This window comes from Camellia sinensis, chromosome 8 (assembly GCF_055761805.1).
Source record: "Camellia sinensis isolate YWXY chromosome 8, ASM5576180v1, whole genome shotgun sequence".
In the NCBI taxonomy this organism is placed as follows: Eukaryota; Viridiplantae; Streptophyta; class Magnoliopsida; order Ericales; family Theaceae; genus Camellia; species Camellia sinensis.
In genome coordinates, this window is record NC_138968.1 from 51950042 (window position 1) to 51967981 (window position 17940).

A 17940-nucleotide genomic window follows, 5' to 3' on the forward strand; every position below is an offset into this window, starting at 1 on the left:
ATACCTTGTGTGCCCTTAATTTGAAAGAAAAAGGCTGCATTTATTACCTTAAGCCAAGGTCTACAGAATTCAAAATCGTAGCCAACCTCTCGGACTCCAACAAGGGGGCTGGAGACGACTATTTCATTACCTCAGAAAATTGAGAGTTTGCTCCAGACGAGGATATCCATTTCTACCCTCTTCCTCGATTAGTCTTAGAGGGCAAGGGTAAGAGCCCAGCATTCAGCTTTGCCTGTTTTCTTTCAAAGTCTTAAATACTTTGTCTATTTCTGACGCCTGTTCTTCTTGCAGCTATTCGTAAGCCACCAAAAAATATTCGCCAATCTTTTGTTCCCAGCAAGGATTTGAAGAAACTTCTGGACCTGCTAGTTCATAAAAGGAAAGCGCTTATGCTTCTCAATTTTATTCTAACATATAAGTCAACTTTGTCCGACGTTCCCAAAAGGAAGAAGAAAAGCCTTTCTCCACTCTATGCTACAACTCCATTGACTGCATCCACATCACGAACAGATCAAGGATCAACATCAGATCCAGTTGATCAGCCATCAACCTCGGCTCCATACTTGATCCCGATATCAGAACGAAAACGTCGGCGACGACTTGTCCTTACTGCCGAGATGGGCCGACCAAAACCAGTTGCAAAAGATCTTCTGGCCAGCATTCCATCATCTGTTGATGATCAACCAGCACAAACCCTTCATCCACCGAAGCCAAAAAGAATAAAAAAGGCTCAACAAAAGGCTAAGGTAGCTCAGGTTGAGTCTGAAGACACTTTGCCTATCTTAAAGTTGGCCGAGAGTGATAAATCTCAGCCTTCCGCTGGGAAGAGGCACTCTGAGTCTCAACCACCAGAATCCCAACAGCCAAAAAAGCCGAGGTCTTCTTCTGCAACAACTTCGGGATCAAAAAAGCCTGATGCCCTCTGGGCCCCCACAATTACTCTGGAAGACAAGCCTGTCATGGCGAGTGATAGTGCCGATGATATCAACGTCGGCGTTGCACTCAGTACCGCTCTGCTTCTTCGAGGCGATCTGGAGCGAAACGCCCAGTACAGTGAGTATGAGAACTACGCTCTAATGCTTCAGCACTCCGTTCAGGTAAATGTCTTCTATTTGGTAATTTTCTTTTTTCCTTCCCTTTATTTCATACTTTGAATATTCTCTAATACCTCTGCTTTCTTTCAGGCCATCCAGCATGCCCACTCTTTCTCAATGCAGTCTTTTGAGAATCGGGAGAAGTTGGCCGAGATGAAGAAGGAATTCTCTTCTCTTCAAAAGACTAACAAAGGCTTACAGTCAAAGATGAAAAAATTGGAGGACCAAGCCGAGGCTGCAATCAAAGCTCAGAATAATGCCGAAGAGAAGGATGAGGCTGCTGAGGCTATCAGGAAAGTCGCTGAGTCTCAGAGGAGAGAAGCCGAGGAAAAAATGGTCCAAGCCGAAAAGGAGCTTCAGGAGGCACTGGCCACCAAAGAAGTCGAAATAAAAGACGCCGACGAGAAGGCGTATGCCTAAGGCATGGCCGACATCACAGATGCCTACGAACAACAGGTGAAGGAGGCATGCAACAAAGGTTTCTCCCTTGGTTGGATGTCCCTTCTCAAAAAACTTAATGTCCTTGATGATTCGCCTCTGAGAAATGCCGATGGTATTCCTCTTCCATTCCCTCCACCTCCTCCACCAGCTCAGTCCGATGAAGATTCAAAGTCTGAAAATGAGGAAGGGGATGATGCCTTGGTGAGAAAGGCGGAGGAGGCTACTGCGTCCAAGTCCCTTCCTTCAACTGAGCAAGTCCTGGACTTGACTCAAGACGAAGAGGGCGATGGAGTTGTCAAGGAAACTACCCCTGAGCAGGCATCCTCCGACGTTCCTGTAGCCAAAAAAAGCATTGATGAAACCCTTGCCCAGATTGATGCAAAACTTACAATGGAAAAGGCGGCTGAGGTAGCTCTTCCAGAACTTTCCGAGGTCCACACCCAAGTTGCTGTTGATGTTGATGAACCTTAATTTTCATGTTTTTCCTGTCTTGTCTTTTGTATTGTTTTGTTTCTTTAGACAATGTAAGCTTCTTCACATGGCCGAAGTGCCCTTGTTTCAACTGAATGCTTAACACAACTTTCTTTCAGTGAATGCTTGTATCTTTGTCTTCTTCTAACTGCTCTTGGATGATTCTATACTTAGAATATTTCGCATGTCTTATGTACTCTTCCTTCTTTGTGCAATCTTCTCAGGGTGGCACTCCTCGGTTATACGAACTGATGATTTACCTCGACAAGTTCTTGTCCTGCAAGTTGCTTATAAATTTCAACAAGGATAAACATATACTGATTTAATCTCAACTTTGTATGCTTTTCTTAACTAATACAAGTGCTAAACAATGATCTACTTGTAAATTGCTACAAATTTTCACAAGTGTTAAACAATATATATCGGCATAACTTCAACTTGTAAATTGTTACAAATTTCTACAAGTGAAGATAAACAATTATCTCGGCTTAGCTTCAACTTGTAAATTGCTACAAATTTCAACAAGTGAAGGTAAACAATAATCTCGGTTTAACTTCAACTTGTAAATTGCTACAAATTTTAACAAGTGAAGGTAAACAATAATGTCGGCTTAACTTTAACTTGTAAATTGCTACAAATTTCAACAAGTTAAGGTAAACAATTATCTCGGTTTAACTTGAACTTGTAAATTGCTACAAATTTCAACAAGTGAAGATAAACAATTATCTCGGTTTAACTTCAACTTGTAAATTGCTACAAATTTTAACAAGTGAAGGTAGACAATTATCTCGATTTAACTTCAACTTGTAAATTGCTACAAATTTCAACAAGTGAAGATAAACAATTATCTCGGTTTAACTTCAACTTGTAAATTGCTACAAATGTCAATAAGTGAAGATAAACAATTATCTCGGTTTAACTTCAACTTGTAAATTGCTACAAATTTCAACAAGTGAAGATAAACAATTATCTCGGTTTAAATAAATTTCAACAAGTGTTAAGCATCTTTGTCTTCTCTCTGCCCCCAATGTGAACCTAAGTTCCACTTGGGTTCTCATTATTCAGAAACAACATTGTGCATCTTTTATCAATTCACAAGTCTTGGAGAATTCTGCTAAGATTTTATTGATGACGTTGGCAAAAAATAACAAGGAACATCTAATGATAGAAAAATTTCAAATTACAAGTGTTCCAGGGTCTTGGCAATGCTTTGCCCTCATTATCTTCAAGCTAGTATGCTCCATTGCCCAATACCGAAGTAATTCTGTAGGGTCCTTCTCAGTTTGGGCCAAGCTTGCCTTCTCTGGGATCCTTCTTGTTGCCAACAACTTTTCTTTGGACTAGGTCGCCGACCTGAAAATCCCTTGGATTGACCTTCGTATTGTAAACTCTAGCAAGCTACTGCTGGTATGCTGCAAGCTGAATTGTAGCTTTCTCCCTTCTTTCTTCTAAGAGATCCAGATCTCGGGCTAGAAGTATATCATTAGTCCCATTCTCTACTCCCTGGGTTCTGATCACTAGGATGCTGATCTCCAGTGAAATGACTGCTTCTGTGCCGTAAGCCATGGCAAAGGGGGTTTCCCCTGTTGATCTTCTCGGCGTAGTCTGATATGTCCAGAGTACATTGGGCAACTCGTCTACCCACTTTCCTTTTGCTGCCTGCAGCCTCTTCTTTATCCCATCCAAAATTACTTTGTTGGATGCTTCTGCTTGCCCATTGCTTTGGGAAAAACTTGGTGTTGAAAAGTAATTTTTTATCTTGAATTTCGCACAGAAGTTCTTGATGAGTTTGCTGTCAAACTGCGTTCCGTTGTCGGCAACTATTGCTCTTGGAATGCCAAATCTGGTGATGATGTTTCTCTATATGAAGTTCTTGACATCCACATCTCGGATCTTGGCAAGAGGTTCTGCTTCTATCCACTTTGTGAAGTAATCTGTTGCTACCAGTAAGTACTTCCTTTGCCCAGTTGCTTGGGGCAACTGCCCAACGAGATCCATGCCCCATTGGGCAAATGGCCATGGACTGGATACAGGGTTTAGGTCGGCAGCTGGCTGGTGTATTAAAGGTGCGAACCTTTGGCATTGTTCGCACTTCTTCACGTAGGCTTTTGCATCTTTTTGCATGTAGGACCACCAATATCCCTGGGTGATGGCCCTATGAGCCAGTAATCTGCCCCCAGTGTGGCTTCCACAAATCCCTTCATGAATTTCATATAGAAAATCTTCAACCTGTAAAGGATGTATGCACCTTAAAAGGGGTCCAGTGAAGGACCATCTGTAGAGATGTCCGTCCGCTATCAGATTGAATCTTGCCGACTTCAATCTGACCTTGTGTGCTTCCTTATGGTCTTCTGGCAGTTTTCCCTCTTTTAGGAATGCAACAATTGTATCCATCCAGCTTGGTCCCAAGTCCATACACATTGTTTCTTGCTCTGTGATCGCTGGTTCTATGCTCGGGCCCGACAAATAGTCAATCATTATAGTCCTTGTTTTTCTAGTTTGTATTGAATTCGCCAAGTTGGCCAATGCGTCGGCGTGGCTGTTATCATCTCGGCTAACTTAAAGAAGTTGGCAGTTGCGAAATAAGGCTTCCAGCCTGATGACTTCCTTTGCGTATGCCGACATTCTCTCATCTCGGGTTGCAAACTCTCCTGTTGTTTGATTCACTATAAGTTGTGAATAAAAAAAAATTATTACCTCATCTGTTTCGGCTGCCACAGCCAGCTTTAGTCCTGCAATCAATGCTTCATATTCTGCCTCATTGTTCGAGGCCTTGAACCCTAATCGAATGGACTGTTCCAATATCTCCTCATCTGGAGATATTAACACTACTCCTGCCCCTGCTCCTTGCCGGTTTGAGCTCCCATCGACAAACAGGCGAAAGGAGTCGCCGATGTAAATGCTACAGGGTCTGAGTTTTTCCTTTCTTTGTTCTTTTGCCTTTGGCTGGGCTTCTCCTTGTTTGCTTGGACATCGTTCATCTTGGCTCAACGGAGCCCGATGTTCGATGGATTCTGGCGTGAATTCGGCCATGAAGTCGGCCAAAACTTGGCCCTTAATTGTTGTTCTTGGCCTGAACTGCAGGTCATACTGGCCCAAGGCCACTGCCCATCTTGCTATTCTTCCAGTTAAGTCTCCTTGTTGTAACAAGGACTTCAGTGGGTGCTCTGTTAGCACTATAATCTTGTGCGCTTAAAAGTAATGGTTCAGCTTTTTTGAAGCCATTACTAAGGCCAGCATTAATTTCTCTAGTGGTAGGTACCTTGTTTCTGCATCGGCCAAGGTTTTGCTTACATAATAAACAGCCTTTTGCTCCCATTTTTCCTCTCGGATTAGTACTGCACTTACTGCGTGTTCTGAAACTGCTAAATACAAAAACAGTTCTTCCCCAAGTTCAGGTGTTGAGAGGACTGGAGCCGAGGTCAGATATTTCTTTAGGTCGGCCAAAGAGGCCTCACATTCCTCAGTCCATAGGAAGTTCGTGGCCTTCTTCACCAGGTTGAAAAAAGGCTTACATTTGTCTGAGCTTCGGCTTATGAACCTGTTTAGGGCCGTGGCCCTTCCAGTAAGCATCTGAACCTGTTTTGCTGACGTCGGGCTTTTCAGCTCTAGGATGGCCTTAATTTGATCTGGGCTGGCCTCAATGCCCTTTCTGGTTACCAGGTACCACAAAAACTTACCTGATCTAACTCCAAATGAGCACTTCGATGCGTTGAGTCGGAGCCAGTATGTTTTGAGTATATCAAAGACCTCTTTTAGGTCGGCAAGATGACCGGTAGGTTCCTTGGTCTTCACGACCATGTCATTGATGTAGACCTCTGCTATTTGGCCAATCAGGTGTTTGAACATCTTGGTTACCAACCTTTGGTATGTTGCTCCTGCATTTTTCAACCCAAAAGGCATTACCTTGTAACAGTACAGCCCTTTCGGGGTGATAAACGTTGTCTTCTCCTCATCTGGGGGGTACATGGCTATCTAGTGGTATCCCCTGTAAGCATCCAGGAAGCTCATCCTTCCATGTCTAGATGTGGCGTCTACCAACTAGTCAATCTTAGGTAGAGGAAAGCTGTCTTTGGGACAAGCTTTGTTTAAGCTTGTAAAATCTACGCAGACCCTCAATTTACCATTCTTTTTCTTTACTACCACAGTGTTTGATAGCCATGTTGGATAATGGACTTCTCTGATGGCCCTCGCCTCTAGAAGTCTGTCTACTTCCTCCTCCACTGCTTCGACGTGCATCAACGTCGGTCTTCTGGCTTATTGTATTATGGGTTTGGCTGACCTGTCAACGTTCAATTTGTGGCATGTGATCTCGGGGTCAATGCCAGGCATTTCATAAGGCGTCCAAACGAACACCTCTATTTTTGCTCTTAGAAAAATTTCCAGTTCTCTTTCTTCTTCTTCGGCTAAGCCCGAGCTGACAAGAAAGAAACGTTCTTCATCATCCTCCTGGACAAGGACTTTCTTCAGTGCTTCTTCACTCTTCTCGGCTGGTTCCTTGCCGACATCATCTAGGACCTTCATGTCCTCGTCTTCAATTTCTGCCTTCTCTGGTTCTCGAATGTTGCAGGTGGATTTCATTGCTACCATGGAGCAATTCTTTGCCTGCAGTTGATCTCCTCTGACTTCTTCAATCCCATGCTTTGTTGGGAACCGTAGTAGTTGATGCAACGTTGAGGGAACTGCCCCCATTGTATGCAACCATGGCCTTTCCAAGATGATGTTGTATGGCGAGGGCGTGTCAATCACGATGAATTCTGTCTTGATCTTCTTAGTGCCGGCTTGTACTTCCAAGCTTGTTGCGCCCAGTGGCCATGTCGGCATTCCATTGAAACTGACCATCGGGCCATTGGATTGCTCAAAGTCATCAGGATGAAGGCCCAGCTCCTTGGAACATCTAACATACATGATGTCGCAAGAGCTGCCTTGATTAATCAAGATGCGTTTCACTTGGCACTCCCCAACCTGGAGGGATACTACCAAGGCATCATTATGTGGATGCTGAACTATCTCCAGGTCCGCTTCAGTAAAGGCTATCGTCGGTCCCTGGCATTCTTTAGGCCGAGGTCTTTTATGTCTGACCTGATTCATGTGCTGTAGGTGTTTTACCTTCTGGGTTTCTCCTCGTATGTCGTTTTCGTTCACCTTTGAGTGAATTACATTAACCACCCATGGTCCTCCTGCCTGTGGTTGCTGTGTTGGGGGAGGCGGAGCTGCTGGTGCTTGAGGCAATCTTGTCTGTTCTTCTCTTGTCCTAGCCTCATCGACAAGGTCCCTCAGATGGTCTTGCCTCACCAAGTCTTTTAAGTGTGCTTTTAGGGCTCTGCAACCCTGAGTTGGGTGCCCTTCTTCATTGTGGTACGCACAACGCCTACCGATGTTTCTTCCCATAAATTGCCCTGGTGCTCTTGCCGGTGCTCTGAAATAGGGTTGGCTTCGTATTTGATCCGGGACTTTGTGCACCGGGATTCGGAACACAATCGTCACTGCCTGTTTAGCCCTCAATTCTGTTTCTTGTTTGGTCGATCCATTGTTACCTCGGCTTCACTTCGGCGAGCCGTTTCCTTTCTCCTGCTTTGTCTCTTTGTTTCCCGACGTATCCTCCTCGGCTCTGGCGTACTTCTCGATTCTCGCCATGAGTTCTTCTATGCTTTTTGGCAATGTCTTTGCCAAAGACTTCCGTAGTGGGCAGTCATCTTTTAGGCCGTTCTTGAAAGACACGACCGCCACCTCTTGGTTGTATTCGAGTATTCGATTGAACACCTCGTAGTACCTTTTTGCATAGGCCCTAAGGCCTTCATCCTTGGTGATTCTTAAAGCCATCAGAGCGTCGACCCTCAAGGGCTGTAGTTTGTTCGTTACAAACCTGACCACAAACATCTCGGCCAGGCCTTTCCAAGTCTTTACGCTTCCCTTCAGTAGTTTATGGAACCAATCTGATGTAATCTCCCCAAAGGATGAGGGGAACACTTTGCAGAGCAACGGCTCGTTCCCACTATATAATGCCATTGAATTCAGGTATAGTCCAACGTGAAAGTTGGGATCTGACTTACCATCATATATTTGGAACTTCGGCATACTGAATCGCTTTGGTGCTTCAAATTTGTCCAATTCCACCGAAAATGGTGTCCTCGGCTTAACCGAGGAAGTTACCTCGGCTTCAGCATTCTGTTGCTTCCTCTTGAGGTAATTTCTCAAGTCTTCTTTACTCCTCCCTGGAGCTCAGCTATCTTTGGACTTCAATCTTTTCGGTACACTACTTTCGGCCTCGTGGTGAGCCCGTTTTGATCTTTCTCCATGGGTTGTGTCAAAAGTAGAGCGCCTGCCCTTGAACATGTCGATGTTCTTTGGGCTCTAGGTCCTTCGTAGGATACGTCCTTCGGGACTCCTCTCGTCTAACTTCCCTGGAAGGTCGATGAGAGTGCCTTCCGCTCTTGGTGTGTTGAGGGACTTCAGGGATTGTTTTCCTTCCTCCTTTTTGGATATTAGTTGCTGGAATCGGCGTGTCCTGCAGCAGGTACGGTGGCTGCATGACATTGCTTTGCATCATGAAGTTGACGACCGTCTGTAGGTCTGCCAACTTGTTTGCCAATTCTTTTACTTCTTCATCCCCCCGTAGGCACCTATCCCTCCATACTTGGAGGTTATCTTCGTTATAGTACTTGCTTTGGTCTGTCTTCTTCGAAGTGTCGCCCTCTTGGCCGACGTCTTTTTCTCCGTGGCCCTGGTCACGAGTTTCTGCATTGTGGTTGTCTCCTTCGATATCAAGGTCGATAGGTCTGCCACTCCCAACAGGAGTGTCGTCCCCAATCTTTTCCTTCTGTCCGTTACTGGCCATCTATTCTTCTTCTTTCCCACAGACGGCGCCAAATTGTGTGAGTGATTTTCTGATCACACTGCCAGTTAAGTAATCGGCTAGAGATCACCGGCAGAATAGATGGCTTCAGCTAACCTGTAACAGAAAGAGAAGGCTCTGGCGGTGGCTCTTCCACCCGGGGGCACTCCGACGATCAAGTTAGTATATCTCTCAAAGATAATCAAGTGCTAAACTCACTGCTCAAAGCATAAATTGCGCACCTTACACCCACAGGGGTGCCTCTCTTTTATAGCTAACTCAATCCCAGTCCCACTAGAAGCCTGACTTCTATGGACTCCAATTCAGTACTTACTTTGGACTCCTCAAGAGATAAAGATAACTCCCTAAGAGTTTTATTCTCATCTTGACTAAGTCTCCTCTTTATTCTAGGACTCTTGTCCCTTATTCGTTTATCTCAGAATCCGATATCTTCGGAGATAACCTCGGCAACGCCGAGATATCCTCGGTATCTGGACCTGGACACGCGGCAACTCGACTGACACGTCGGCGTTACCTTGCCACGTGTCAGTTCTCAAAAATATATCCCCACAAAAACCATAATCAATATGTTGTTCTAGAATTGGGTATTATGATTGGTTTAAAGTTGTATGTAAATGCTAGGTTTTGAATTTCTAGAATTGGGTATTATGAATTTCTTTTGTATACATAAAATTGGTTTAAAGTTGTATGTAAAATTGATTTGCAAAAGAAGCACATTTTGCCCCTGTTTTTATGATTTAATGATTTAATTCATAACTAAAGTTAATATTTACTTAAGTTGAGGAAGTTCAATTTAATTAATGTTCACAACTTAATGATTTAACTCAATTTGGTTTAATACTTACTTCCTCAACTTCCAACTTAAATCAAATCAAATTAAATATTTACAATTAATATTTACTTTCAACTTTTGGAACTTCAGTGAATACTTCTGGAACTTTCAATTAAATCAGGAAGTTGAGGAAGTTTGGAACTTTAGTTTGAGACTGCCCCTGCTTTAGAGAAAGTTGTATGTAAATCAGTGAATATCAAATCAAATCAAATATTTGTTTAGAGCACATTTTGCCCCTGCTTTAGTTGTATGTAAATATTTGTTTTGATTAGAGCTTGAATATCCTAATACACTTTTTGAATATTTGTTTTGATAGTTAAAAGTAGTTTCTTTACACGTCAATAAGTTTCTTTACACTTTTTGAATATTTGTTTTGATAGTTAAAAGTAGTGTAAGCACATGCATTGTACGTCAATAAATTTATATTAGTGCAAAGCTAGGAGTTTGAGGGCAGAATTTATACTACTTTTGGTTTTATCATTGCCAAATTTTGAAAGTGATTGACATTGTATAAAGTTAAAGATTATTTAGAGGCAGATTGATGTTGTGTAAACTTATATAGATTTGGTTTGGTTTGGTTTGAGAGGTAGACATTTGGAGGTGTCTGCTATTTGGATTTTGATCAAGAACACCATTTTCGTATTGGCATGGGGTGCTCCAAAGGGAGAACACCAGTTTGTTATTCCTCTTATTTTGAAGTTGTATCTATAATAAAGGGTATCTTCTTGCTCAAATGCATGCTATCTATTCATTTTGTGTGTCATGGGTAAACAAAATTTTAGGTATATTTGATCGTCAATTTTCCTAACTTAAGAGAGAATGATAAATGAAAATTATTCAAAAAAAAAAACATTATTTACACCGTGTCTTCAGGCACGGGCATACATTAGTTTATTAAGATTGCAGAGCACTTGCTGGTGTGTTTTATTTGGTGTCCAGTAATTTTTTTTTTTTTATTGAATGTTAGCAACTATACAATAGCTTTGATTTGTATATTTTGTTTAGTGTTAATAATTTTTTTTTGACTTGCTCTTATATTTTGAACATTTTAAATCTTATATGTTTGTTTCTTAATTTGCATTAAGGTTAGTGGAGTTGTTATTTTATTTGAGTTCTGTAGAGCGCATGATACAAGTAAAATTATTACAAGTTCTTTAAGAAAAATAGTATTTCTTTATATTTTTTCAATATTTTTATCAAAAAATACTACAGACTCCATAAATTTTAACATGATACGTATAAATTATAATTATATTTTGATTACAATATTATTTACACCGTGCCTTTAGGTACGAGCATACGCTAGGTATTGTTTAATTTATTTTTGAAAATTTTATAAATAAAATATACTTTTTTTATTTAAATAATATGTGTCAAATTTTTCCAATTTTTATTTTATTTTATTTAAGGTGTTTATATTTTATTTTGTTTTCCAATTTTTCTCTCCTTTATTTTTTAAGTGCATGATGGATCATACTATTTTATTTTATTTTTGTTTGTGTTTAATTTCCTTATATTGGGATTGAAGAGTTTCTTTGCACATTGATGTTCTGATTATTGGAATTGTTTGGCTTCATGGTCGTTTCTTTGTTTCCGGAGTGGTATACTTCAATCACTAATTGTTATTTGTTATTTGTGTTCAAATGACGTCTGATTTTCTCTCTATCGGGCTTTTTCTGTGGCTGTCTGTTCAAACCCCAAAATAGAAGATTAATCCCAATGTTTTGCTGAATGTTTCTGTAAATTTCAATGCTTTGACTTCTTAGTTGAATGTTTATATAAATTTTCTGAATTTTCTATACCCTACTCTTTGAAAAGAAAAAATGTTTGTTCAAGGGCAGTTCATAATTTTTTGAATTTTCTATAAATTGGTGTATTCACTCCCTACTCTTTCAAAAGAAAAATAAATAAATAAATAAATATTCCTTTAACATAACCTATGACCACCAAAACTCTTAAAACAAAAAACAAAAAGCAAAGAAAAGGCAAAGAAAACTCTTCAACTTATATTCTCATAAGCATTTTCATTTCAGTAGAAATTAACTTGAAGTTCTTGACGCTTGCATTTCCAATAGTCTACACGGAAATTCAGTATTATCCGTGTATTGAGCATGACCATCTTGGCAGGTAGTTATTCACCCAAAAAAATCTTGGCAGGTAGTTTCTTTCTTACCAGGGACTGCATCATTCTGCCATAGCATTCTTTTCGTTATTTCCATTGCATAATTTACTACAACATCACATTAAATAGTTGCCACAGCCAATGAAGGAAAGCTGTGGGTGCATAATATGATGAAAGAATCTGACACTGAGGCCCTTGAAATTCCAGTGTCAAGTTCCAGCTTTCTCACTAAATTTTGATTTTATTAATTTTTTTTTCCACTTTAGGTTCTTTTTCTTTTTTGAATATATGATTGTTTTGAATTTTTTTATATTTTGGTTATTCTCTATGTGCAGAAAAGCATTAGCTAATGCATTAGCAGCAGCGCCATCCATGTGGACTCTTGGAAATGCAGGCATGGGAGCATTGCAGGTTTTTAATTTCTTGAAACAAATGACCTTTTGGAGCCTTCTCATTTGTCCATAAAAACCATTCAGCAAAGAGAGAATAAACAGAGTGGAAATTCTTACCTTTCTCTCCCTTTCTCTATTTCTTTTTGGCTCTTATTAAAGGTGTTTCCATTCTCCATACTGTTATTATTTGTCATTTAGTTTCCATTCTCTCTCAGCTTTTGTTGTTTCCTTTTTCTCCCCCCATCAGAGATCACTCTGGTAAGTTATTTCTCTCAAATTTTGTTGTTTCACTCATCTCCTTCTTTCTCTCTCAACTTTTGTTGTTTCAGCTTTTAATTTTATGGTTTGATGTGTTATTATTATTGTTCTTTTAATGTTACAGTAACTAATTTATACCAGCAGGCAGTGGGACTGATCTCATTTCATGTTTGGGCTTTGAGAGCATCCCTTCCCGTGAAATTTATATTTTAAAGTTTTCTTTTCCCCTCCTCTTTCTACCTCTATTACATTATCATTTACTAAATGAAGAATTCTGTCCGAAATTAAAATTACAGCGCTGATAGAAAATTTACTGGCTGGAATACAGGGACAATTTCCCCTGCTGCAATTCAAACGACGCTGTTTTTCCTTCGGCTCCCTTCAAACTCGCACTCGCAAGGTAAGACTTCGAACTCGCTCCCTTTCTATGCTCTTCATCACTGTGTTGAGTTGTTTGAATTTGTTGTTTGAATTCTGTTTAATGTGAGTCCTTGATATTGGTTTGGAATATTAGTAAAACTCTGATTGTAGTGTTGCAATTCAAAACAATTCCTTGATATTCTTATTTTTCTATTTCAATGTTTTGTTCCAATCACCATTTTGTCCTTACCCTAACACTCTTTTTTTTTTTTCTATTTCAAGGTTGGGTGAATATCAATGGATGCATCCCCTCCCGTGAAATTTATATTTTAAAGTTTTCTTTTCCCCCCCTCTTTCTATCTCTATTACATTATCATTTACTAAATGAAGAATTCTGTCCGAAATTAAAATTATGACGCTGATAGAAAATTTACTGACTGGAATACAGGGACAATTTCTCTTGCTGCAATTCAAACGACGCTGTTTTTCCTTCGGCTCCCTTCAAACTCGCACTCGCAAGGTAAGTCTTCGAACTCGCTCCCTTTCTCTGCTCTTCATCACTGTGTTGAGTTGTTTGAATTGTATGAATTTGTTGTTTGATGTGAGTCCTTGATATTGGTTTGGAATTTTACCAAAACTTTGATTGTAGTGCCGCAATTCAAAACAATTCCTTGATATTCTTATTTTTCTATTTCAATGTTTTGTTCCAATCACCATTTTGTCCTTACCCTAACACTCTTTCTTCAACTCTTCTCTACCCTCATTTAAATCTCCCCAATCTTCTCTCTAGTTTCTCTACTCTTTGTTCAGTCCTCAAACTGACAGATATGCTTTGTCTGCCCCTAATCAATTAATACATCTGCAACTACTGTAACTGCAACTCATTATATGTTCTTCAACTAATCCCAGAATCTCATGTGTTATTGTTCATATTCATAAATGAGAAATCACAAAATATAATAAATTCATGTGTTAACTCTTTCAGTTTGGTATGATAGTTGCTTTAGCACTTTTTTTCATTTTTACTTAATTTTTTTTTCAAAAACTTTTTCTTTTAAGTTTTACTAGACTAGATAAACCTGCATTTTTTTTAAGTCCATTTTTTTGGCTTTTTTTTTTTGTCTTTATTGAAGTTTTTTTAAAAAAAAATTAAATTTTTTTCTACCTTTTAGATCCTTCCAAATAAGAGAAAAAAGTTTTTTTTTTAAAGATTAAAAAAAAAGATGACACAAATTTGAAAAAAATTCATTAAAGATAAAAAAAATCTATATATATATAACTTATTTAGTTGTTGCCAAACAGAGGTTGGTTAACATTGTCTCTTTTTATTTTTTGCAACGTCTTCATTCTCATACCCTCTCTCTCAACCCATTTGGCTTCACAGCTCCAATGGCTTCCTCCATGCCCAAACAACTTGGAGAGCTTCTCCAAGAGCAACAAGAGCCTTTCATCCTTGAGCTCTACCTGTTTGAGAAAGGGTATTTGAGAAACAACTTCAATTCAGAGACCAACTTTCATTGCTGCTCTGGCAATCCAAGCAGCTTTTTGAAGAGGTCAGCTAGCTGGGGTGGTCTAAGCAAGAGAAGAAAAACTATTCCAAGCTGTTCCAAGATTGTAAAACTTCTGTGTTTAACAAGATTGTATCCATTACTAATGTGCTTTATTATATAGATTAGTATTTTTTTTCTTTTTATTATAGATTTAGTATACAATAACTTTATTTTATGTTTTTTGTTCAGTGTTTATAATTTCTTTTTACTTGCTCTTATATTTTGATTTGTAATATTAGTGAACATTATAAATCTGATATGTGTTTATTAATTTGCATTAAGATTAGGGAAGTTGTTATTTTATTTGAATTTTGTAGAGCATGTAATGCAACCAAAATTGTTATAGGTTCTTTAAGAAGAAAAATATTTCAATATATTTTTATAACAACATTTTAATCTTAATATTATTTATACCGTGCCTTTAGGCACGGGCATACACTAGTATCTTATATTGCAGTTAAAATTGTATTAAAATAGAAAATACCTAACTAGAAAAGGAAATAAAATAAAAAATAAAAATAAAAAAAGAGTTCCAGGATATTCCCTTGAAGATTACAAAAGGACGGCAACTATTTTGTTCAATTTTATTTATTTACGTTTAAGATTTCCTCTCAAAATATTTTAATGCAATGGTGCCACGGGAGGAAAAAAAGTAATGATATACAAATAAAAAATTTATACAAAATGATAAGGCTCAAATTAAAATAAAACACTCATAATGATGAGTTTATTTATAAAAATGACATTATTACATTATTTTTGTAAAATATTTTATATAATTTTTTTCCCCTTTCTACGAACAGAGTTTTCCGATTAAGAAAGGCCTGTATAGTGAGTACTTGGAATTTAGTGTTTTTTATTTTTTGTCATCTTCTTTCTTTTCCTCTTTCTTTTCTTCTTTCTTCTCTTCTTTGGTTGGACCAACTGATATTAGGGGTAGGCATAAGGTTATTCGACCCGCCCAACTTGCCCTACCCTACCCGACCCGTAGACCTTTGGGCGGTTTTGCAAACACGTTAGGGTTGGATGCGGTTTGAATTATGGTTGAATTCCGGGTTGCGGGCGGGGTTGTAGGTTTGAACCCAACCTGTCTAACCCGCTCGCTTAAACAGATTTTTTTATAATTATTTTTATATGTAAAATCTAGACCGTTGATCTTCATCTTTAGTATAACAAACAAAAGTAAAAAAAAAAAACCCTAATCTCTCACAATCAAACACATTACATTTCCTTAGCTGGAGAGAGCTCTTTTTCTCTTATCTCATATCAATCTCTCTCTCTCTCTCTCTCTCTCTCGTTTTTCATTGCACCGATCGCAACTCTGCTTTCAACTTTGTTTTCTCATCGTCGATTGACCTCTGGTTTGTCATCACACCAATCGACCTCTGGTTTCTCATCGCACCGATCGATCTCTGGTTTCTCATCACACCGATCGATCTCTGCTTTCTCATCGCACCGATCGATCTCTGCTTTCTCATCGCAACTCTGTGCCCAGCTTCACTTCAAATCTCACTCTCTCGTGCTTCGCAAGATCGACTTTGCTCTGCAACTCATAGGTAAGACTCTGCTTTGCTCTTCAGATCTGTCTGTCTGGTCTATGTCTGATCTCCCCGGTCTCTTTTTTTTTTTTTTATGCAATCAGATGTATAAGCAATAGATCTGTGTTAAATCTGTTAAATCTGTGTTAAATCTGTGTTAAATCAGATGTTTTTATGCAATTTTTAGATGTGTATGCAATCAGATGTTTTTTTTTATTTGTTTATTTGTTAAATCTGTTAAATCTATGTTAATCTGTGTTAAATCTGTTATTCAATCTGTGAGATATGTGATTGAATCTGTTATTAATTATCAATTATTAATTATGTTGAATTTGTAATTATTAATTATTAATTATAAATGTTATTAGATATGTTATTGAATTTGTAATTAGATATGTTATTCAATGTGTTATTCAATGTGTTATTCAATCCGTTGAATTTGTAATTATTTAAATTATGTTGAATCTGTAATTATTAATTATGTTGAATTTGTAATTAGATCTGTTTATGCAATCAATTTTTTTTTTTTTTTTTTTGTAATGTAAATTATTTAAATCGCAAACCGCCCGCAACCACTCGCACATCCGCAAACTCTATCGTCACAAACCGCACTGCAGGCAGTTGCGGTTTGACTTTTTTCCAAACCACAGAGGTACGAGCGGGTCAAAACCGAATTGTAAACCGGACAAAACCGATCCACAAGCACCCCTAACTGATATGATATCAACCTTCCCAACTTTCTTCGTCTTCTTCACCACTGCCACAGTGTCCATCTCTCCGATCATCGTTGTTTTCTGCTCCTTCAGATCCGCCGCTATCGAATCGACTCCTGTTGTTCAAAAATTCAATACCAATACCCATCAAAATAAGAAACAAATCAACATCAATTATACCTAATTAATCATGGTGTAACGGTATCATAATATTCAGCAATACATTTTGAGAATCGAGTGACGCAGTTATGAATTTAAAATTATTAAAAAAGAGTTTTTATAGCAGTCAAATCAGCTCTATTGACAGTATGCGATTTTCAATCCCACTAACATATCGGATGTGTTGTTGGTATCAAAAGATCGAAATCTGATGGTTATAAGACCCCCTAGAAGAAATAATTAAAAAAATCATCAAATAAAAAAAGGAAAAATTTATATCATGAGTACCGTAGAATCAGCAGTGGCTTCTATAGCTTTCTTCTTTGTCTTCTCATCGGTCATGGTCATCACCTTCAACACGAGCTTATGCAACAATTTGAATTCGAAATAGAAAAAGTAAATAAATAAAAATGAGGGGAAAAATATAGAAAATTGGTTCTCGACATCATATATAGCTATGTAAATAACAATTATGAAAAAAATTTACCTGAGCCATTTGAAGATGCAGGATTGTATTTGTATGGAAGATAAGATACAGTGAAAATTCACCCTCTGGACACGGAACAAAAAACGAATGAAGATGCTTCTGGGGTTTTTGTAAAGGTGAGATGTGAGGCCTTGGTTTGGTTAGGCAGCATCTATTGTATATATAGTCAATTATTTTATTCTATTTGGGATAAACTCCGCGGTCCTAATAGTTATTAATTTCCATTAAATTTTATTAAAAATAAATTTTTATAAAATTATTGTTAAAAATAATTTATTGTGATGATTTTTTTATATATGTTACTAAAAATTGATAATTAATGACTTTTTTTTGGTCACAGTTTCTATAAATTATCACTAAAACTAATAATTAGTGAATTTTTTTTTTTGTGATGAATTTTTTAAATTGTCGCTTAAAATTAAAAATTGGGATATTTTTTTATAACGATTTTTTTTAAACTGTCACTAAAAGTTATAATTAGTGACAAATTTTTTAACTTATCATAGAAAATTAACAATTAGTCACTTTTGTAATAGTATTTGATGAAAAACGCCATTAGTTATCATAAAATCTATTGAAAAATAAATTCACTAATTAAAATCTATATTTAAACTCTAGTGGTGCTACATGCACCAATTAATGTACACACTGGTGTATCAACTAATGT

General features: G+C 38.1%; 2 long non-coding RNA genes across 2 annotated transcripts; one reads left to right on the top strand and one right to left on the bottom strand.

Moving 5' to 3' along the window:
* The first annotated feature begins 12131 nt into the window (after positions 1 to 12131).
* On the top strand, positions 12132 to 16189 carry LOC145796930 (uncharacterized). Its single transcript, XR_014337675.1, has 2 exons — positions 12132 to 13346; positions 14211 to 16189. It is a non-coding gene; the product is annotated as an uncharacterized LOC145796930 (long non-coding RNA).
* On the bottom strand, positions 15634 to 17405 carry LOC114316701 (uncharacterized). Its single transcript, XR_003648285.2, has 2 exons — positions 17075 to 17405; positions 15634 to 16743 (listed from the first exon to the last, which is right to left on the bottom strand). It is a non-coding gene; the product is annotated as an uncharacterized LOC114316701 (long non-coding RNA).
* Positions 17406 to 17940: the final 535 nt, after the last annotated feature.